Consider the following 22,856-nt stretch of genomic DNA (forward strand, 5'->3'; position numbering starts at 1 on the left):
ACCCGGGAGGCGGAGCTTGCAGTGAGCCAAGATTGCGCCACTGCACTCCAGCCTGGGAGACAGAGCCAGACTCCGTCTCAAAAAAAAAAAAAAAAAAAAAGAAAGGCGAATATGGCAGGGTTAGACACACACAGACAAACACAGACACCCCTGGTAGAAGTGGCTGATACATCCCAGGAGAAAAAGGCTCAGTGTCACTCACTGAGTGCTTCTTCTACCACAGCACTTTTCTATTCTGAATATTCTGCCCCACCTTCAGTCATATTTCTGAAAAGAAGACCAAAAATAGATCCTTATTGTTTCCAAAAGTTTCTTGGATTTCTCCCCAAGATTTTAATATGGTATTATTGCCATATAGCTTACTAAAATCTTTAGTCACACAAGAATATTCCTGGAAGGAAAAACAAGCCAAAAAAAATGTCTTAAAGTAAAAACAAGAGAGAATCATTAAATATAGGAAGCATTTGTTTTCTCTGGCAAAGAATGAAAGCGTCCCCATCTTAAGCTCTGACGACAACCATATGGCCCATGTTAAAGTCAGCCCCTCAACTCAGGCGAAGTGAAGATCTGGATCCAGGCTGGGCACGGTGGCTCATGCCTGTAATCCCAGCACTTTGGGAGGCAGAGGCAGGTGGATCACCTGAGGTCAGGTGTTCGAGACCAGCCTGGCCAACATGGTGAAACCCTGTCTCTACTGAAAATACAAAACTAAGCCGGGCGTGGTGGTGCATGCCTGTAGTCCCAGCTACTCAGGGGGCTGAGACAGGAGAATTGCTTGAACCCAGGATGCGGAGGCTGCAATGAGCCTAGGCAAGGGAGAGCAAGACTCCGTTCTCAAAAAAAAAAAGATCTGACTCCATCGCTTACCTCAATCTTCTCGGCTATAAAATGAGCATAAAGTGCCTACTTCACAGGGTGTCATGAGGATTAAATGGGCACATGTGTTTAGAACTACGCAGGCGGACCAAGTGCTAGTTATTGTTATTACTATTATTATTACAATTAGGATTGAGGGAGTTGCAAAGCTATGTATCTCTCATACACATGGAGGTACATCAAAATTTAAAAAGCAATAATTTGCCTTAACAGAGTACAGAAAAGGAAAAATAGTAACTTAGTGGAGAAACCTGGCAGAGGCTACCTTAACCAAGTGATCAAGGTTAACTTTGCCAGTAACAGGACATACTGACATCAGGTAGCTCCTGATAGGACACCATGAGAAGGGGACATCACTTCTGCGGTATTCTTCCCAAAAATCCGTAACCGCAGCCTAATCATCAGACAAATCAAGGGATACAAAATACCTAAACAAGTACCCTTAGAAAGCATCAGGCCAGGCACAGTGGCTTACACCTGTAATCCCAGCACTTTGGTAGGGCAAGGCGGGAGGATCACTTGAGCCTAGGATTCTGAGACCAGCCTGGGTAACACTGCAATATCTCATCTCTACAAAAAATAAGAAAAAAATTAGCCAGGCATGGCAGCACACTCCTGTAGTCGCAGCTATTCAGGAGGCTAAGGCAGGAGGATCACTTAAGCCCAGGAGTTCAAGGCTGCAATGTGCTATGATTGCACTACTCCACTCCAACCAGAGTGACAGGGAAAGATCCTGTCTCTATTTTTTAAACGTTTAAAAATTAAAAAAAAAAAATTAAGGCATCAAAGTCATGAAAAACACAGAAAGACTAAGGAATTGTCAGATTGCAGGAGACCAGAGAAATGACAATGAAAATCTGAATAAAGTCTATAGTTTAAATAATAGTATTGTACCAATATTACTTTTTAAAATAAAGTGTATTATTATTATTATTATTATTATTATTTTGAGATGGAGTCTCACTCTGTTGCCCAGGCTGGAGTGCAGTGGCATGATCTCGGCTCACTGCAAGCTCTGCCTCCCGGGTTCACGCCATTCTCCTGCCTCAGCCTCCCGAATAGCTGGGACTACAGGTGCCTGCCACCACGCCCGGCTAATTTTTTGTATTTTTAGTAGACATGGGGTTTCACCGTGCCAGCCAGGATGGTCTCGATCTCCTGACCTCATGATCCGCCCGTCTTGGCCTCCCAAAGTGCTGGGATTACAGGTGTGAGCCACCGTATCCGGCCTTATTATTATTATTATTTTAGAGATCTTTATTATTATAGCTTATTATTATATATATCTAAAATAATATTATTATTTTAGAGATCTTTACAAGTCTTGCTATGTTGCAAGGCTAGTCTTAAACTCTGCGGCTCAAGCCATCCTCCCACCTTGGCCTCCCAAGTAGCTGGGACTACAGGCATGCACCACTGCCTGGCTCCAATATTAATTTTTTTTTTTTTTTTTTTCTGAGATGCAGTCTCACTCTGTCACCCAGGCTGGAGTGCAATGGCGTGGTCTCGGCTAACTGCAACCTCCACCTCCCGGGTTCAGGCAATTCTCCTGCCTCAGCCTCCCGAGTAGCTGGGACTACACACATGTGCCACCACACCCAGCTAATTTTTTTGTATTTTTAGTAGAGACAGGGTTTCACTAAAGGCCAGGCTGGTCTCACACTCCTGACCTCGTGATCTGCCAGCCTTGGCCTCCCAAAAGGGCTGAGATTACAGGTGTGAGCCACCATGCCCGGCCAATATTAATTTCTTAAATGTTGATAATTGTACTATGGCCATGTGAGATGTTAAACATTAGGAGAAACTGGGGAAAGGGTATATGAAAACTCTCTCTACTATCTTTGTAATTATTCTGTAAGTCAGTCTAAAATTGTTCCAAAATAAAAAGTTTTCCTTTTTTTTTTAATTTTTTTGAAACGGAGTTTTGCTCTTGTTGCCCAAGCTGGAGTGCAATGGCGCAATCTCAGCTCACTGCAACCTCTGCCTCCCGGGTTCAAGTAATTCTTCTGCCTCAGCCTCCTGAGTAGCTGGGATTACAGGCATGTGCCACCACTCCCAGCTAATTTTGTATTTTCAGTAGAGACGGAGGTTTCTCCACGTTGGTCAGGCTGGTCTGGAACTCCCGACCTCAGGTGATCCAGCCGTCTTGGCCTCCCAAAGTGCTGGGATTACAGGCGTGAGCCATTGTGCCTGGACCAATAAAAAGTTTTCTGAAAAGCAAAAGGACAATGTCCCTCAACTGGAATGTATAAACAATGGAGTACACTTAGCAAGAAGATAGAATGAATTACTAATACATGTAGTGACACGGTTTGAGTCTCCAAAGTACACTACAATGTGAAAGACATCCATACACAGAATAGACTATGTTCTAGGAAAGGCAAACTACAGTGATAGAAGGCAGGCAGGTGGTTTACCAGGGCCAGAGAGGTTGGAGAGAGGATTTCACTGCAAAAGGAAAGAAAGAAACTTTTTTGGGTGATGGAAACAGTTCCTATCTTCACTGTATGGGTAGCTATATAACTGTATATGTTTGTTAAAATTCACATTGTACATGTAAAGTAGGTAAATTTTACAGAAGGTAAGTGACACCTTAATAAAGCTAACTTCAAACATAACTTTTAGGCTGGGTGCGGTGGCTCACATCTGTAATCCTGGCACTTTGGGAGGCCAAGGTGAGAAGATTGCTAGAGGCCAAGAGTTCAAGACCAGACTGCCCAACCTAGCCAGACTCCATTTTTACAAACAAACAAACAAAAAAAATTAAAGTACTGCATGGTGGTGTGTGCCTACAGTCCTAGCTATTCAGGTGGCTGAAGCAGGAGGATCCCTTGAAGCCAGGACAGGAGTTTGAGGCTGCAGTGAGCTATGATTATACCATTGCATTCCAGCCTGGGTGACAGAAGACCCTGTCTCTAAAAAGCATAATAGTAATAATAATTTTAAAAATTATACTATAGTATGTAACCTTTTGTGTAATGAAACTGGAAAGAGAAGCTATGAACCTATACATACATGTATATGCTTATCTGCAAAAAGAAACACTGGAAGGATAAATTTAAAAGCTAGTAAAAATGATTACCTGTAAAGTAGTAAGAGAAAAGGACAGAAGGGATATGGATGAAAGGGAAGCATCTTTGAATATAATTTGTTATATAGTTTTGACCTTGGAATCATGTAAATGTTTTACATACTCAAATAAAATTAAATCAAAGAGAAAAAACATCTAGTGATCCTCATACAGCTAAATGCTTCATGTGATAATGGAACACTAATATGTTGCCTATACCCCATTTTATTAAAATGAACTCAGACTATAACCTTGACCTAGCCAAATCATTTTTCTTCAATAATAAAGTTTCCCTGCTATATTTACTTATGTTTTGCACCAACACATCTAAAAGCTACCATCTGTAGATAATAAGAACAGAACACTATCACATATTGTTTTAATTTCCTGCCTGTTATCAGCAGCAAGAAGGTAACCCTGGAAACGGGGATTTATGGCATTCTGTTTCCTACTGTTGGTCATAACCACAAACAAAACCAAAGCAGTCTCCACAAATTAAAGGTCTGCCCACAACAATACCACACAATGTCAGTTTTCAGGTATACCTTTCTCATGTCATTCATAATTAAGCAGTGGCAACAAATAACACTGCTGGGTAACATCCCTCAAGTATTTAGTCTGCCGGACCCTTTTCTGAAAGTATAGTAAGACAGGCCCACAATACAAACTCAACTGCTTTTTTTTTTTTTTTTTGAGACGGGGTCTCCCTCTGTTGCCCAGGCTGGAATGCAGTGGCACAATCTCAGCTCACTGCAACCTCCACCTCCTAGGCTCAGGTGATCCTCCCACCTCAGCCTCCTGAGTAGCTGGGATTACAGGCGCAAGCCACCATGCCTGGCTAATTTTTGTATTTTTTGTAGAGATGGGGTTTCATCATGTTGCCCAGGCTGGTCTCAAATTCCTGAGCTCAAGGGATCTGCCTGTCTTGGCCTCCCAAAGTGTTGGGATTATAAGCATGAGCCACCATGCCTGGCCCCCAAGTGCTTATTTAAGCATCCCTCGAAACAGGGGTTCCCAGACTCCTCCAGTGGGCCTGTTAAGACACAAATCTCTAGGCCCCACCCCTATGGCTTCTGTTTCAGGTGGTCTGAGTAGACCTGAGAATTTGCATTTCTAACAAGTTCCCAGAAGAACCTGATGCTCCTGGTCTGAGAACCAGAGTGTCCCTGGTTTAAACTATTCCATGTTTTGTGCTGCTACATAGAAACTTCATCTCTTCAAAATGCTCCTACTCAAATATATAGATATATATTTAAGGACAAACAGACCTGTTTCTGCTGGGGAGAAAGTGAGGGAAACGTAAAAAGAAACTCCTGGGAAAGATTTCCTCAAAAGGAAGTTTCTGTCCAATGGAGTTCCCTTTGAACCCACAGTATAGGAATTAGTGCTGTCTGGGGTACCTGGTGATCAGCACCAACAACTCCAGCTCTCTGAGGAAGCTGCACACCCAAGGCACCCTCCTGGAAGGACAGTGTTCAAAGACAGTGGAAGAGGACTTGGAACATTTGAGTGTGCATCCATCCTAAAGGATAGGAAAGAGCTAATGCAGTCAGATTACTGGTTTTAAAATTAAGAGAAGAGAGACAGAAGTGCCTAGGGCATCACACCTCTTTGCTTTTGGCTGGAATTAAATCAACTCAAGGTGCTAACAAAGATAAGCCTATCCTGACTTGGTGAAACATGGTCCAGACCCTCATAGTTCCATCTAACATCAGAGCTGCCTCCACCAGCATACAGCGCTTATTTCATCATGCCTCGTAGTACCATGGTTATTTGTGCCCATGTCCCCCAAACACACTGCGCTATAAGTTTCTGAGTTAAGCATTATATCTGAAGGCTCTGGAGCTTCTACACAGTTCCCTGTAACGCCATGCACAAAGCTGGAGTTAAACACAGATCTTCCGTGTTTATCCAATTAATACGTCTGTCTTTACCCTATGATTCACTCTTTTTCTTTTTGAGACAAGGTCTCGTTCTGTCACCCAGGCTGGAGTGCAGCAGTGCAATCACTGCTCATTGCAGACTCCATCTCCCAGACTCAAGCAATCCTCCCACCTTGGCCTCCCCAGTAGCTGGGACTACAGGTGTGCTACCACATCCAGCTGAATTTTTTTTTTGTAGAGACAGAGTCTCATTGTGTTGTACAAGCTAATCTTGAACTCCTGGGCTCAAACTCCTCCTACCTCAGCCTCCCAAAGTCCTGGAATTACAGGTGTGAGCCACCACACTGGACCAATTCACTTCCTTAAAATACATTTTTAAATGAAGGGACTCCAAAGAAATTCATGCAGCCAAGGGAACACAGAATTTTCAGCTGGGCACAGTGGTTCATACCTGTAATCCCAGCACTTTGGGAGGCCAACGCAGGTGGATCAGTTGAAGCCAGGAGTTCGAAACCAGCATGGCCAACACAGTGAAAACCCACCTCTTCTAAAAATACAAAAATTAGCCGGATGTGGTAGCACACACCCGTAGTCCCAGCTACTTGGGAGGCTGAGGCATGAGAATCACTTGAACCGGGAGGCGAAGGTTGCAGTGACTTCAGATCATACCACTGCACTCCAGCCTGGGCAACAGAGCAAGTCCCTGTCTCAAAAAAAAAAAAAAAAAAAAAAAAAAAAAAAAAAAGTCACTGCAGTCTTGTTGGTAATAGCAAAAATAGAGAAGTGTGAATCAGAAGAACAATTATACAGTTTGGGTAAACTCACAATAAAATATGACCTAGCAATGAAAGTGAGTAAATATGGGCTGTATTTATAAATCCTTGAACGGATATTCAGTGTAAAAAGCATATAGCAGAAGAATATGTAGAGTATGAGCCATTTAAATTAAGTAGAAACAATGTTACATGTTGTTTGTAAATATACACAGAAAATTAAAGTATAAAAATAGACATGAGGCCGGTATCGGTGGGTCACGCCTGTAATCCTAGCACTCTGGGAGGTCGAGGAGGGCGGGAGTACAAGACCAGCCTGGCCAACATGGTGCAACCCCATCTCTACTAAAACTACAAAAATTAGCAGGGCATGGTGGCACGTACCTGTAATCCCAGGTACTCGGGAGGCTGAGGCGGGAGAATTGCTTGAACCTGGGAGTCAGAGGTTGCAGTGAGCCAAGATTACGCCACAGCACTCCAGCCTGGGTGACAGAGTAAGGCTCTGTCTCAAAAAAAAAAAAAGACATGAAAGCAATCTCAGCTATTCAGGAGGTTGAGACAGAAGAATCACTTGAACCCAGGAGGTGGAGGTTGCAGTGAGCCAAGATCACGCCACTGCACTCCAGCCTGGGCGACAGAGCAAGGCTCCATCTCAAAAAAAAAAAGAAAGTAAGGGACCAAATTCAGGATAGTGGTTACCTCTGTAGTGAGATGATAACTGGATCAGGAAGTGATAACTAGAAGCTTAAACTATATCTGTATTTTTTAAAAGCAATTATAGCAAAATATTAAGATTTGTTAAAACCCAATGCATTTTGATTAAACTTGTTCTTCATACAGTCTTGTATATTTGAGACATTAATAATATATATATATTACATATATATGGAGTACAATGCTACAATCTCAGCTCACCACAATCTCCACCTCCCAGGTTCAACCGATTCCCCTGCCTCAGCCTCCCGAGTAGCTGGGATTACAGGTATGTGCCACCACGCCTGGCTAATTTTTGTATTTTTAGTAGAGACAGGGTTTCTCCATATTGGTCAGGCTGGTCTTGAACTCCCGACCTCAGGTGATCCACCCGCCTCAGCCTCTCAAAGTGTTGGGATTACAGGCGTGAGCCACCGTGCCCGGGCCAATAAATATATTTTTTTAAATTAAGGTCTTCATACACATGTTGGCATTTTGTTTTTTTCTATAAAAATAAAAAGAAACATCAAAAAACAGGTTACCTTTGCATGGAGGGGCTAAAGGAGGAGGGCAAGGAGGAAAACACAGAAAGACCCAGCCAGCTTCATACAGTGCTGCAAACTCCTTCAAAACCCTCCCTAAATCACATCCTGCAACTCAAACAAAGTCTTCTGCCCTGAAGATGGCATTAAGATGTTTTGCTTTCTACCACCTGTTTGAAAAATTTGTTCTACAAGTAAGAGCAATGTTAAAACAAATTCAAAGAGAAAAAAAAATCGCTCTCTCTGCTTTCACTTTCATCATGAGTACACCTCTTGTTAGAGCTTCCGACACTCACAGCTTTTTGCACTTACCAAGACAGAATTTGGAAAACTTGGCCAAAATAAGCATGAACCCAAACACTCCACAGACTGACACAATGGCGGAAACTAAGACGACTACAGACAACCAGTCACACCATCTGCTGGAGTGCGCAGAGCTGCCGCACAGCTTTGATACGCTCCACAAACTCATTTCATAAACTGTAGGTTTGTCAGCAGGAAAGACCTAATGTACTGCAAAGAAAGTAAAAGTTTGGTTATTTTGGAAATTTTCACTCCCTTCATCTTTGGCAGAGACAAATTCATATGTTGCTCTTAGCTATTAAAATATAGCCAAAGCTATTGAAATAGATGTTCTCAGCTGCCCTCAAAATAGTACTGACATGCATGTTTCCTTCAGCCAACCCAGTGCTGATGAGCTATTCTCATCCTCTCAGGCAGCCTTGTCACGAACACTACGTTTCTTGGTAAGAGTTCAAGTTTTCACATATAAAGTTATCTTTACTAACATTTTGCTCCTCATTACAACGGTAATATACATGGAAGTTTATTGGTAAGATGTAGAAATAATGAAATGAGAAAGTGAAAGCACATATAATCTGTCCACCCAGCTGCAATTACTTTACTGGCTCTTGGGGAACCGCAGGCACGGTGGTTCAAGAAGTAGAATGGTAAATAGAAGGAATGAATAAGAGTCCAGAGACCCAGGTTCTAGTGCAAGCTTTGCACAGATTGTGTGACCTGGGCTTCCGTGTCCTCAGTTAAAAGGATGCTTAACATGACTCCCAGGTTCCTGATTTGCATAGCTCAAGGGTGTTGGACATTGATGCCAAATTACAAGTTACCCTTCTGCCCCACTGCTCAGCGTCTGAGATGTGCATGGCAGTGGCCAGGGCCTCTCTGCACTGAGGTAAGGGGAAAGTACCTGTTTTAAACTGTTTAGATTTATTCCTGGATAAAACTGAAAGCTGCCAATCATGTACATTATTAACTCTCAAAGTTATCCAAGCCAAATAACTTGCCTTTCTGGTCTCAGTTTACTACTCTGAATATTTCTGGTAGACCAAAATTAGAGCCTTAGAAACTGTCTAAGGAATCAAAACAGTGTATTCAAGGAGTCATTTTTAAAAACACCACACACACTTGCCAAATTTAGTTTTTTAACTGGATAATTTTGTATATCTTTCACAATCCAGCTGTTAAACTGAAAATGGAATTTACAAAACAGATGGTGATAACAAGGTCTGGTTCACAGCAGTTCTAAAGAAAAAAACACACCAATCTGATTAAACTATCCATTTGCTTCAAAAGCCTCTAATAGGCTCATCCCTTATCATCCTACATTCATTTGTACCACGAGATTTCATACAGATGGATGTTATGGAACCATCTGTAATCCCATCCAAGTAAGTACCATCAGAGTGTGCAAGCCACTATCATTAGTGACAGATGAAGACATAAGGGATCATCCTTCAGAACAGTGGTTCCCAAATACAGCCAATCATAAGGAGCTTTGGAAAATACAGCGTCCCAAGCCACCCAGGAAAAATCTGATTTACTATGTGTAGGGATGGACCCAGGATAAGCCTTTTTGAAATCTAAGTGATTCTGATGACTGGCTGGGGTGGGAGCACACAGGCTTGAAAGCTGAGGGTACATGAGGGTTGCAAACAGACCCACTGCTGGCTGGGCGTGGTGGCTCACACCTGTAATCCCAGCACTTTGGGAGGCCAAGGCAGGTGGATCATGAGGTCAGCAATTCGAGACCAGCCTGGCCAACATGGTGAAACCCCATCTCTACTAAAAATACAAAACTTAGCCGGGCGCAGTGGCACGCCCGTGCCTGTAATCCCAGTTACTTGGTAGGCTGAGGCAGGTGAATCGCTTGAACCCAAGAGGCGGAGTTTGCAATGAGCCAAGATTGTGCCACTGCACTCTAGCCTGGGTGACAGATTGAGACTCCGACTAAAAAGAAAAGAAAAGAAAGAAAACAGACCCACTGCTAGCCCAAATTTGCTGTTTAGCAAGGCCAAAGAGTGGGCAATTCCTCACTATAACCCTCCCTATAGTCACCACGTCATTCCTGTGGAACACTATGAGGCCTGGGGCAGGGGTAGGGTGGAGGCAGAGACAAGAAGGAAACTGGAGCCAACTCCACCTAAAGAAGGTGAGGCAGGAAGGAAGCAGGTAGAGGACTCACCTTTACTTTTTGCTGGAGCAAATTTTAAAAATTTGTGAGGACCTCACATCAGAAAGTTGTATCCACATCCTAGAAAATTATACCCCACTTAAGAAACCAGTTGCATCCTACAGTCAACTCATTAGAAATCAATGTCCAGGGTAATACAATAAAGTTTTCATAGTTCTGAGCTGAAAATAAATCTATGAAACCATGACTTCAAGCAACTTGAGATCTGCAGAAATAAGAGGCCTCGGTGTAAAAATATTTGGAGAATGACTACAGGTTAAATTGTAAAACTGATAGTTCACATAAAGGAAAACTTGTGGGCTGAGAGAAAACAATATGATTGTATTGAAGATTAAAATTTTACCCAGGCCTAAAGGTTGAGTAGGAGGAAAGGTGGAGGGAGTTTCCTAGAAAGAGAAAGGAAGAGAAGTACCATATAAGATACGGAAGTGGGAAACAGCAAAAGGAAAAAAGCCTGTGTGTGTCTATGCGTGAAACAGAAACCAGATTCCCTTCTGTTTTAGAGCATTTTATCTTTTTTTCTTTTTTTGTAAGATTACACAGTAGGCCAGGCGCAGTGGCTCACGCCTGTAATCCCAGCACTTTGGGAGGCCAAGGTGGACATATCATTTGAGGTCAGGAATTCAAGACCAGCCTGGCCAACATGGTGAAACCCCATCTCTACTAAAAATACAAAAATTAGCCGGGCATAGTGGCGGGCACCTGTAATCCCAGCTACTTGGGAGGCTGAGGCAGGAGAATCGCTTGAACCCAGAAGGCAGAGATGGCAGTGAGCTGAGACTGTGCCATTGCACTCCAGCCTGGGCAACGAGAGTGAAACTCTGTTTTAAAAAAAAAAAAAAAAAAAAAAAGATTACACAGTAATTTATCGACAGCCTCCTCTCTCTGCCTTGCAGTTGCTTGGAGATTTTGCACGCTAGCCCCAGGAAGGTGGCTGGGGGCAGTGGTGCAACACACTGCTCGATGAGACCCATAAGGTAGTTTTAACCATCTTCCACATACTGCAAGAACATGGCCAGCAGATCCAGCTCCTCATATAGTGCCTCCTCCCTGTAATTCTTCTGCAGGATCTGGTGCTGTTCCGGAGTGGCCCATTGCAGACACTAAACCACCAGTCAGCTGCATTTGTTGTCATTTGTTGTCCTGGATGTCAGTACAAACTCTGCCAGTGGTGACAGTAGGGTCCCCAAAAAGGTCAAGGTAATCATACTGAATCTGAAAGAACTCCCAACTCCAGCAGGATCTTCCATTGGCCTGTTCCTTCCCCTCACTGACAACTGCCATAGACATGACTGCAGCTTCAGGATGGTAGAAGAAGTAGAAAGCTGTCTTATACTTGACAGTAGATTTGTACCTCTTTTCAGTGAATCAGTCAAGATCCACATTGCCCTGGGGGGCTGTAGTGAGGTCCAGGGTCTGCCTAATCTCTGTCTAACAGGAACTCTGCAAGGAGTGCTTTATCAGATTCAGGTAATGGGACTGCTCTCAGCAACAGAGCTTCAACAGGTGATAGATACATGCTTCCGGAAGCATAGCATCATTGATGGCATCCAAACCTACAGCTGGCTTCTGATATAAGCAGATACACCCCCAGCAGGTGAGGGATGAATCCATGATGTCATCTGCCACCAGGAAGAAAGCTTGCAGCACAAGACGCGGTGGCTCACACCTGTAATCCCAGCACTTTGGGAGGCCAAGGCGGGGGATCACCTGAGGTCAGGAGTTCGAGGTCAGCCTGGCCAACATGGCGAAACACCATTGCTACCAAAAATACAAAACTTAGCTAGGTAAGGTGGAATGCGCCTGTAGTCCTGGCTACTCAGGAGGCTGAGGCACAAGAATCACTTGAACCCAGGAGGTGGAAGTTGCAATGAGCTGAGATAGTGCCACTGCACTCCATCCTGGGTGACAGAGCAAGGCTCCATCTAAAAAAAAAAAAAAGGGCAAGCTTGCAGCAGTTCACAAAACAGCCCAGGCAGGACCTGCTGGAGACTATCACCATCCTGTTTCCTGGGCTCTGCCAGCTCCTGGAATGCTAGTAGCATCGTCAAACCCTAGTGGTACTTGTCTCCAGTGGCAGTGTACTCCAGGATCTCTTTGAGCCAGGTAATAGAATCTCCTGTCTCTGGGTGCCCCATCTCATCCTCAGTCAGCACCCTGACAATCTGGGAGAAGTGCTCGATAAAATTCTGCTTTTCCTGGGCATAAACATCTGGATTTCTGGTCTCCATCCATTTTGTTACTGGATGTGAGTTCCTGCTTGGACAGCATTTTTCAAATTAAATTTTACATTTAATTTGTGATTTCTTTCAAGCCCTACCACAGCTTGCATTAGTCAAAACCGGTTATAGGCCAGGCGTGGAGGCTCACGCCTGTAATCCCAGTACTTTGGGAGGCTGAGGTGGGTGGATCACGAGGTCAGGAGATTGAGACCATCCTGGCTAACATGGTGAAACCCTGTCTCTACTAAAAATACAAAAATTTAGCTGGTTGCGGTGCAGACGCCTGTAGTCCCAGCTACTCGGGAGGCTGAGGCAGGGGAATGGTGTGAACCTGGGAGGCAGAGCTTGCAGTGAGCCAAGATCATGCCACTGCATTCCAGCCTGGGTGACAGAGTGAAACTGTCTAAACAAACAAACAAACAAACAAACAAAACCAGTTATTTTCCCCACTTTACAGATGAAGACATGGATACTATCATTTGGAAACACCAGCTGACTCCTGAAGAAGAGCCAACCAGCTGGTGGGAGAGCTAGATTTTGACCCATCTTCTGACTCCAGACCAGAGCGCCTTAATCTTGGGCTGAACTCAACTACTAGAAGCGTGGACTGAAGAGGAGAGGTCCCCTTCAGGAAACATGCATCAGGGGTTACTGTAGGTTGAAGTCAGCCATGTGGTGACAAAGCCCAGAGATGATGACAGCAAAAGACAGCAAATCTGATTTTTTAAAAGAAAAGAAAAATCCATTATAAACACAGGGGTTGAAGGAGAGGAAAGGGCCAAACCTAACTGTCAGCCAGGAGAGCAGATCAGAAAGAGTGGTCTAATGCCCAGACACTGCCAGAACCAAGGTAGTGCACATGGCTCACAAAACACTGTTTCACCAACTATTTATTTGGCTTATATGAGGGAAAATTCAGAAATTTAATGCTATGCTGACCTTTACTTTTTGAAATCAAACTGGAAGAATTTCAGGGGAAAGGAAAATCCCATTAAATCTTCAAACTAATAAAGCATTTTTAAAAAAGGAACTTCTCTAGAGAAGCTTATCCTAGAAAACCAGTGAAACAGTGCTTTTAAAAACCAATTAGGGCCAGGCGCGGTGGCTCACACCTGTAATCCCAGCACTTTGGGAGGCTCAGGCGGGTGGATCACGAGGTCAGGAGATTGAGACCATCCTGGCTAACACGGTGAAACACCATCTCTACTAAAAAATACAAAAAATTAGCCAGGCATGGTGGCGGGCGCCTGTAGTCCCAGCTACTTGGGAGACTGAGGCAGGAGAATGGCGTGAACCCGGGAGGTGGAGCTTGCAGTGAGCCAAGATTGCGCCACTGCACTCCAGCCTGGGTGACAGAGCGAGACTCTATCTCAAAAAAAAAAGAAAAAGAAAAAGAAAAAAACCAATTAGAAGTCTTTAAATCTTCAAGATCCAAATACTTATGCCTCCCAGTTGTGACAGTGCATGAAGTACACAGCATTCCTGCTAAAAATGTTTTCCAGGAATTTAGTGAGGTCTTTAGACCTGACTTGCAGTTACCAGGAATATGAGAAATATAGAAGTTAAATGAAAACAAACAAAAAATCATACAAATCACAAAGGTGGAATATCTTACAGGAGAACTGACCTCTCTGATAAAGCAGTGGCAGGGGTTGGGGTTAGTAGGCGCTATTCCAGATTAAAACATAATAATCAAATGCAAATGTATGGACCTTAGTGGGTCCTTGTTGGAAAAAATCATTAGTAAAAGACATTTGAGACACCTGGGGAAATGTGAATCTATATTAGGTATTAGATGATATGAAGGAATTAATAGTTAATTTTACTAAGGATGGTGTAAATCATTAAGAAGAATACTTTTTAGGGTGACGTTTCACCTCTAAATACATGTTTCTGATTTACTATCAGTAAAAGAATAAACTACACCAATATGGCAGAATGTTAGTTTTCAATCTAGGTGGTAAGTATATAGATGTCCACTATATAATTTTGACTACTTTTATGTTTGAAGGTTTTACATAATAAAAAATTAAAGTTTACAAATACATGATACTAACAGGGAATATTAGTTTTTTTGGTATTACTATTCTACCTAACCACTCCTTTTCTAGTTTATATGAAGCTTTAATAATAAACTAAAACTTCAAGCACTAGTAAAACTAACCCGAGTAGCTGGGACTACAGGTGCCCACCACCACGCTCAGCTAATTTTTTTTTTTTTTTTTTTTTTTGTATTTTTAGTAGACAGGTACTTTGTATTTTTGGTAGAAGCAATAACATTCTTGAGGGAAAAAGTCTTTAAATAAAGGCTCTATCTAATCAAAGGAGCTACATACAGGTAGGAAGACCACAGATCCCAAGAACATTTAGATACGAAACCTTTTCAAAAATCTGCATCCTAAGAAAAAAGAGACCTGTTACTATAGAAACGATTTGCAGGGCTTGAACATTTCAAGGGAAAACAGCACCTCGAGCAAGGAAAGGAGGCTGAAGAGCTTCCTAGGGCCTTGCTATCAGCTGCTGGAAGTCAACAGAATGAGCAATGACAATTCTGACAGGCCCACCCATGCTCAGAGGCCTGGGCATGACAATTTAACTCCTAGTCCTACTGCCTCTCCCTTCAGACCAGACCCAGAATAGTCAAGTGACTCACCTACCTGAGTTCATAAACCAGTTAGCATGGATGTGGATGCTATGACTAGCCCAGGCTAGCTGTTCCTCCCATTACAGCAGGACAAAGTTTTGTTGACATACTAAACTAGTTTTCTTTTTTTTTTTTCTGAGACAGAGTCTCACTCTGTCGCCCAGGTTGGAGTGCAGTGGCATGATCTCCGCACACTGCAAGCTCTGCCTCCTGGCTTCACGCCATTCTCCTGCCTCTGCCTCCCGAGTAGCTGGGACTACAGGTGCCCGCCACCACGCCCAGCTAATTTTTTTTTTTTTTTTTTTTTTTTTTTTTGTATTTTTAGTAGAGACAGGGTTTCACCGTGTTAGCCAGAATGGTCTCGATCTCCTGACCTCGTGATCCACCCTCTTTGGCCTCCCAAAGTGCTGGGATTACAGGCGTGAGCCACCGCGCCCGGCCTATACTAAACTAGTTTAAGAAATATCAAGGAGATTTCAGAATTAGATCAGTGAACAGAATTTCCAACACGCTAAATATGAAGCTGAAAGATGTGCATCTCCTTTTTATAAATGACTTCACTTGTAAATAGCCCCAGCCCTCAAAAAGCTGTTTACTGTGGTGGAGAAGGGATAGAAGGGGAGAAAGAGATGATACCAAAATGAAAGGACACGCAGCATGGGATAAGTATGGCCTCCATGGAGGCAAAGCCTGACAGCACTAACAGCTGGAGGCTGTCAGCAAACTGCTCCTTGAAGCTGAAGGGCAGATTGTTTTTGATGGGCCATCAGAGAGGCATACCTCCAGGGCTGCCCATGTGATAAAAAGTGGGGTCAGTTAGAGGGGTATGATCCACAGCAGCTATCCCTTAAAGTCAACTAGGAGACGAGCACCATCCTCACTGAGTTAAAGCCTCTCGTCTGAACTCCAGGCATGCACAGCCTTTCATCGCTGCTAATGAACACTGTACCACAAATGCCTAGACCACACAGGTATAATTATATTTTACGCTATTTTAGTGAGAGATTCCTTGTTTGGGATGTTTGCCAATGGCCTCTATTGAACTGAGTTCTGATTCCTACTTAGGACAAATAAAAACTAATGTGTGATACATAAAACACATCACACTTCACAGGAAGAGTCATGGCCTCTTGGGACTGCATATCACAAACATGTGGACCAACTGGACCTCGAAAAATTCACCCACAACTCAGTCACGGTCAATTTCCTCACCTAACCCTGGCTGCTTGTTCACAGAAATCTCCATAAGCAATAGTTGTTGATAAGCAAGAGGCAGCAGCCACCTCCCCATGGTTGCCAACCAAAAATAAAAAGAACAGTAAAATAAATTAGAGGAGGGAGATAATAAAGACCAAACATTGCAAAAGAACAAACCTCAGGACCTTCACCTGGGTCTCCAGCTCCAGTAAGGAAATGAGACAGAGCGGTTTCTCAGATTAACTGTGCACTAAACTACAATACTAAACTGCCCCATCTGAGGAAATGCAATGGAAGATAAGAAAAAAATGCCAAAAAATGTAGCAAGAGGCTACAACACAACAAAACCTTACAGCAATGGTGAGAAAAGACAACAGAAAATCAGCCAAGTGTTTTTGCAAGCAAAAAATTTATTCGATTTTAGAAAAATCACTTTGGCATGAATGGATCAGAGCAGGACAAGCAAGGAGGCAAGGTGGCCAGTTAAGAGGTTATTGTAATTTAAGTGAAAGATGACCAACTGAGATTCTAGAAATATTCAGGTGGTACACGGGTCAGGACTTTGTGAGCATGAGTAGCCAAGGGGATTCAAGAGAAGGAATAATTGCAGATAAAACAAATAACCAGGTTATAAAGACTAGACGAAGTAACAATATGTGTCAGGTTAAAATTCATTAAAAGGGTTGACTAAGACCAGAATGAACTTTAAAGATATCAGATAAAGGAGCTGGCCCTAATACCATTAATATTGATCTTTTAAAAGTTTACAATAAATCTAATTGCCTTGAAAACTCCATTGAATTTTAACTCTGGTATAGATAACTATGAATGTTAGTGTATTCCTTTTACTGGAAAACACTGAGACCATAATCTCTAAACCAGCATGGGCACGTTCTGCAAAAAACAAACAACCCAAAAAAACTCAAAATGAATTTCTTTCTAAGTTCAACTCAAAAGCTACTTTCTCCATAACATCTGGACTTTCCTGTCTCTCTACCAGAAACACCCAGCCTCCCTCTGACTATATAGAACCCCTTTACTCCTTGAAGGCCAAGATCAGGCCAATCATCTTTGTTTCCCCTTTAACAGTGACCACTCATAGAGACCATCTACAGTTCCACTTTTCACAGTTTCAGTTACCCTTGGTCAAACATGGTCTGAAAATATTAAATGAAAAATTCCAGAAATAGACAATTCATAAGGTTTTTTGGTTGTTTTTGTTTTCTTTTTGAGACAGAGTCTCACTCTGTCATCCAGGCTGGAGTGTAGCAGCACAATCTCGGCTCACTGCAACCTCTGTCTCCCAAGTTCAAGTGTTTCTCCTACCTCAGCCTCCCTAGTACCTGGGATTACAGGTGTGTGCCACCATGCCCAGCAAATTTTTTTGTATTTTTAGTAGAGATGGGGGTTTCGCCATGTTGGCCAGCCTGGTCTCGAACTCCTGACCTCAAATGATATGCCTGCCTTGGTCCCCCAAAGTGCTGGGATTACAGGCAGAAGCCATCATGCTTGGTACTTTTTTTTTTTTTTTTTAAAACAGAGTCTCGCTCTGTCACCCAGGCTGGAATGCAGTAGTGCAATCTCAGTTCACTGCAACCTCCATCTCCCCGGGTTCAAGTGATTCTCGTGCCTCAGCCTCCCAAGTACCTGGGATTACAGGCACGTGCCACCATGCCCGCTTAATTTTTGTATATTTTGTAGAGATGAGGTTTGGCCATGTTGGTCAGACTGGTCTCCAACTCCTGAGCTCAAGTTAGTGGCCTGCCTCGGCCTCCCAAAGTGCTGGAACTGCAGGCGTGAGCCACCGCATCCAACCAACAATTCATAAGTTTTAAAATGCACACTACTCTGAGTACTGTGATGAAATCTCCAGCCCCTCTGCCCAGAACATGAATTAATCCTTTGTCCAGCGCATCCACATTGTCTATGCTATCTGCCTGATAGTCACTTAGTATCCATCTCAGTGATCAAATCAACCTTCAGTTTTGCAGTGCTTGTTTTCAACTAACCCTTATTTTACTTAACAATGGCCCCAAACCACAAGAGCAGTGATGCTGGCAATTCAGATATGCCAAAGAGAAGCCATGTTTCCTTCAAGTGAAAAAAATTAAAGTTCTCAGTTTATTAATGAACAAAATCATTATGCTGAGGTTGCTATACCTATATTAAGAAGAAATCTTGGCCGGGACGCGGTGGCTCAAGCCTGTAATCCCAGCACTTTGGGAGGCCGAGACGGGTGGATCACGAGGTCAGGAGATCGAGACCATCCTGGCTAACATGGTGAAACCCCGTCTCTACTAAAAATACAAAAAACTAGCCGGGCGACGTGGCGGGCGCCTGTAGTCCCAGCTACTCGGGAGGCTGAGGCAGGAGAATGGCGTGAACCCGGGAGGCGGAGCTTGCAGTGAGCTGAGATCCGGCCACTGCACTCCAGCCTGGGCGGCAGAGCGAGACTCCGTCTCAAAAAAAAAAAAAAAAAAAAAAGAAGAAATCTTCTATCTGTGAAACTGTGAAGGAGGAAAAAAAAAATTCATGCTAGTATTGTTGTTGTACTTCAAACTGCAAAAGCTATGGCCGCAGTGCATGGTGAGTGTTTAGTTAAGATGCAAAAGACATGAAATTTGTGGGTTGAAGACACAAACAGAAATTTACTCTGAATAATGGCAATCTGGTTTGGTACTATCCTCAGTTTCAGGCATCCACTGGGGGTCTTGGAATAGATCCCCAAGGATAAGGGGGACTACTGTATCTTCAATTCTAAGGATTTCTTGAAATAAGGAAATTAAAATATTATATGTGTTGAGAATATACAACATTGTACAGAATGAGTTACTGACGCAGTGGCTCACACCTGTAATCCCAACACTTTGAGAGGCAGAGACGGGCGAATCACCTGAAGTCAGGAGTTCAAGACTAGTCTGGCCAACATGGTGAAACCCAGTCTCTACTAAAAACACAAAAATTAGCCAGGCATGGTGGTGGGCACCTGTAATCCCAGCTACTCAGGAGGCTGAGGCAGGAGAATCACTTGAACCCAGGGGACGGAGGTTGCAGTGAGCTGATATCGCACCACTTCACCCCAGTCTGGGCGGAAGAGCAAGACTCTATCTCAAAAAAAAAAAAAAAAAAAATTGATGTTTTTAATGTGGATGAAGACATTTTGCAAAGTAAAATAAGCCAGACATGAAGGACAAATACTGTATGTTTCCGGCCAGTTGCAGTGGCTCATGCCTGTAATCCCAGCACCCTAGGAGGTGGAGGCAGGCCAATCACTTGAGGTCAGGACTTCGAGACCAGCCTGGCTAACATGGTGAAACTCTGTCTCTGCTAAAAATACAAAAATTAGCCAGGCATGGTGGTGGGCACCTGTAATCCCAGCTACTCGGGAGGCTGAGGCAGGGGAATCACTTGAACCTGGGAGGCAGAGGTTTCAGTGAGCTGAGATCATGCCACTGCACTCCAGCCTGGGTGACAGAGCAAGACCCTGCCTCCAAATAAATCAATATTGCTACTAATGGGCTCCAATAGAATAAAATTCTAGTAAATGAATGTCCTCTTGGCCTTGAGTATAACAGATTTAACTTGGTTCAGATACTCTTTGCATAACCCAACACAAATTATCTCCCAATCTAATTACTATAGACTCTAGCTAATTTTTGCATAACCTGGAACTGAGAATTGTTCACATAATCCAGGATTCATAATCTGGGATCCAATGATTAGACAGTTGCCCTCTCCTGGTGAGTTTTAACACTGCTGTCTACTCAACCAAATACTAGACTGAAATTAGTCCCCACATAGAAATCACTGGCAAATGAGTCAGGTGGGGAATGCCCAGGCATAGAAGGGTTTCTAGAGGTGGACAAAGCAAACAGCAGAGAAAATACAAAAGCAGGGATAGGTAGGGAAGAAGGGAGAAAGGATTCAAATAAATTAGTAAAATATTATATCAAAATTAAATCGACTGTCAGAGATTACAATGATTCTCATTCTATATCATCCTCTCAGCTCCGCCACTTTCAAGACACAGTCTTGGGAAAGTTCTCTCTGTCCCCCAATTTCCTTACATATAAAATGGGAATAATATTGCCTACCCCATCGTGCTACTGTGAAGATCAAATGAGGTGATACATGTAAAAACTCACTGTTTAGCACAAAGTAAGCAATCAGCAGTATTTGTTACTCAGACATCAGTCGGCTCAAGCATCGCTTCACCCATTCGTGCTCCCATCTCCCAGCATTGGTCAAGTTCGTATGCCAAGTGCTCTTACTGAGCTGTGTTTTTGTTTATCATCACACTTCTCAATCTCACAACACATTTCTATTTCAACTTACAGTGTAGCAGATAGAATCACATTTCTATCTATTTCAACTGCTACAACTTACAGTGTAGCAGATAGAATCACATTTCTATTTGTGATTCTATCTGCTACACTGTAAGTTCCATGAAGGCAGGAACTATACCTGGTTTTGCTTATCCTGCATTCCCAGCATTCATTGAAGTGTCTGGTACTTGATGTTCAATGAAATTATAGTAAAATTCCTAGTAATTTTTTAAATAATAGTGTTTAGTACTAATACAAGTTGAATTGTGCCATCCACCAAAAAAGATATGCTGAAGTCCTAAACCCCAGGTATCTTAGCATGTGACTTTACTTGGAAATAGGGTTGTTGCAGATGTAATTAGCTAAACAAACACACGCATACTGGAGTAAAGCGGACCCTCCCTCATATGACTGACATCCTTATAAGACAAAACAAAAATGTGGACACTGACAGAGGCAGCAATTGGAGTGACGCAGCTCAAACCAAGGAACACCATCAACTGACAGCCACCACCAGAAGCTGGGAAGAGGCAAGGACAGCCTCCCTTACTACAGGTTCTGGAATGAGTATGGTTCTGCTGACCCCTTGATTTTGGAACTTTAGTCTCTAGAACCATGAGACTGTTTATTTCTGTCATTTAAACCACCTAGTTTGTGGTACTGTGTGATAGCAGCCCTGGAAATCTAGTGCAAGTATCAACCTGATGGCTTTGCTTGCCATAGTGAAGTTATGTATATTGATTTTTCCTCCCGTGTCAGAAAAATTGTTTATAGATAATCAATTTTAAAAGAAACTATTAGGATTGGCTTTTCTCCCCCTTTCTCAGTAACTTCCTAACTGTTTTATTCCACTTAGACATGTCCAAAATTCCAATTATATAATATGTCAAGTGCCTTGTTATTTTTTTCTTCTTTATTCACAGTGCTCTTTCTGGCAATGAACACAACTAAGTCCTATACAAGTGTTCATTAACAAACCAAACACAAAAATTATTAATGGATCAAAATTTGAATGAGCTACACATCTAAAATAGTACCTCTTAATCAGATGAACAATTTTATAGCATACTTTAAAACTTGGAACATAAACTCACCTTTCACCCATGATATAGGGGAGAACAGTAAATAATTTACGTTATTGTTTCCCTTCACATCTTAGAAGTTGTTAAAATTCTTAGTTCACCACAGCAGTCTAATTTAATAAATCGGAGAGGTTTGTGATTCAAAAAGAAAAACCTTTTGTGACTGCTACATTTCAGTATGAAGTGTCTAAGATGCATTTTTGTATAAACAAAGTATCTAATTGTCTCCCATTATCTTTAGCGAATAGACATAATCTTTCAGTGAAAATGGCTGAGGTGGGGATATGACTCACTGTCAGTGTCTGTGCTTCCTCAGCCCTCACAGGGAAGCAGTCAGCCACCTCCAGTGCCATCTCTCACGCTGGATTATATGCATGCTTCCCAAAATTTTGAATTGTTAACATGATTTATGAAAACTGTCTTGGCAGACAAGATAAAACCTACTTTAAACTAGAAATGTGAGAGTCAAGACTCTTGCATATTCCCATAAACTCATAAAAAACAACTGATGAACAATTTATACCCATTTAATCCTTGGTAGATAATGCTGTCTGAAAGGCTGTTCCCATGTATACCTGGAAGGGTCAGTTACAGGGGCATGAAGATTGAGGCCCTCAGAGAATAGCAGACTCTCCAATTTAACTAAGTGTAGGTTCTGAATAAAAGAATAGTGGAAACTCAGGAAAGGTACCTTATATACAAAAGAGAACTCACCAAGATAAAACCTTGAATATTTAAGAGAACTAGGATATAGCTAAACTGAAATGGGACAGAAATAGATCAAGATGAGCTGGTCTGAGCTGGTCCAAGGATCAGCTTGGGATGTACATTCAAAGGACAGCCAGCTCCTGGGAGAGACGATAGCATCTCCTCCAGCCCTCCTTCTAGCCCATGAGCTACAGTCCAGTAGTGAACAGTACTAGGAAATCTGTATAACCCTGTCACAGATGACCACAGATGTTCCCACGGTAAGGTACACACTGGAAAGTAGGGAAAAGGTACAAAAGGAGGCAGTCATGGAGAGATGCTGCAATGTAGGGAAAACTGAACAAATTCCCCAG

General features: G+C 42.7%; 1 protein-coding gene and 1 pseudogene across 2 annotated transcripts in view; both read right to left on the reverse strand.

The window, feature by feature from the left end:
- Positions 1 to 22,856, reverse strand: part of GCH1 (GTP cyclohydrolase 1) — a 52,769-nt gene that overhangs the window by 23,436 nt on the left and 6,477 nt on the right. The window lies entirely within an intron of this gene.
- Positions 9,302 to 12,560, reverse strand: LOC104669172 (annotated as a pseudogene).

This window comes from Rhinopithecus roxellana, chromosome 5 (assembly GCF_007565055.1).
Source record: "Rhinopithecus roxellana isolate Shanxi Qingling chromosome 5, ASM756505v1, whole genome shotgun sequence".
NCBI lineage: Eukaryota > Metazoa > Chordata > Mammalia > Primates > Cercopithecidae > Rhinopithecus > Rhinopithecus roxellana.